This window comes from Miscanthus floridulus, chromosome 15, assembly GCF_019320115.1.
Source record: "Miscanthus floridulus cultivar M001 chromosome 15, ASM1932011v1, whole genome shotgun sequence".
Lineage (NCBI taxonomy): Eukaryota > Viridiplantae > Streptophyta > Magnoliopsida > Poales > Poaceae > Miscanthus > Miscanthus floridulus.
Window position 1 is genome coordinate 4,781,032 of NC_089594.1, and position 1,274 is coordinate 4,782,305.

Here is a 1,274-nt window from a genome sequence, read left to right on the forward strand (position 1 = left end):
CTTAAAAGAAAACACTCGGCAAACTACAACGAAACACTCTGCAAACACGGACACTCGGCAAAGTACATGCATGTGCGCTGGGCGTTCGATGGCCGTTGGGTGTGTGCCCTGCCGTTAGAACTTTGCCGAGTATCCGTTAGACACACTCAGCAAAGACAAGGTTTGTCGAGTGTTCTGCGCAGGCAATCGGTAAAGTAATAATGTTGCCGAGTGTTTTTTATTGGCACTCGGCAAAATAATAATTTTTTTCCTCTCCTGCTCTCCAAACTTTTTCTACTCTCCACATACAACATATGGTACTACATGTTAAAATTTGGTATATTTCTCGATGTGTTTGCTATATTTAATTAATTTATTGCATTTAGAGGAATTTTTTGGTTTAAGTCAAATTTGATCTGCAAGTGATTCATAATGGAATAAATTGAGTGGAGAAATCATATTCATATTATTGAGTCCAATTTGGGGCCTTACCCGGGAAATGAGAAGAAATTTCGAACATTTTGTTCATGAAACACGACCATGAACGTGTGGCCGAATGGTTTTTAAATTCTAAAAAAAGCAAATGAAGTCTGAAAATCACGAGATTTGTCAAGATCTCCTGATATCATATGTGGAGACTGTGGAAAAAAATTGAGAAGGTTTTCGCACAATTTGTTACGTACGATGCTTACAAACCGAAGCATCTCCGAAGAAGAATCAAGGAGTTGAGAAGAATTTGGTAAGATTTGGAGTCAAAGTGACGGTCGAATTGGGGTTTGACTTCAAAACTTTTTGTATAGGCAATAGACAACATAGATTGGTCCATGTCAGATTTTGGGAATTTTTCGGATCCGTTTGATAATTTTAATTTATTAACTGTAATTATAGAATTTTAATTAATATAAATTGAATTTGAGCTATAACGGCATGAAATAATGGAATAATATTAGTAGAAAAATCAAATATGCATTGTTAAGTGAATTTGACAAGGTACTTTCAAAGTCCATCATAACAAATTTAGTAGAACACGCTATGAAGGAGGACGGTGCAACATGATTTTTTTTTTGCCGAGTGTTCTCTACCTGACACTCGGCAAAAAGAATAGTTGCCGAGTGTCGTACAAGGGACACTCGGCAACTTTGTTGATCCAGCCCCACTGCGCAGTATCGGACGGTTTGAAAATAAAAAAAAACAATGCCGAGTGCCCCCCATGTGGACACTCGGCATATCTTTAGTTTGTCGAGTGCCCGGATCGGGGGCACTCAGCATACCTTTCATACGACCCCCCGGCCGCA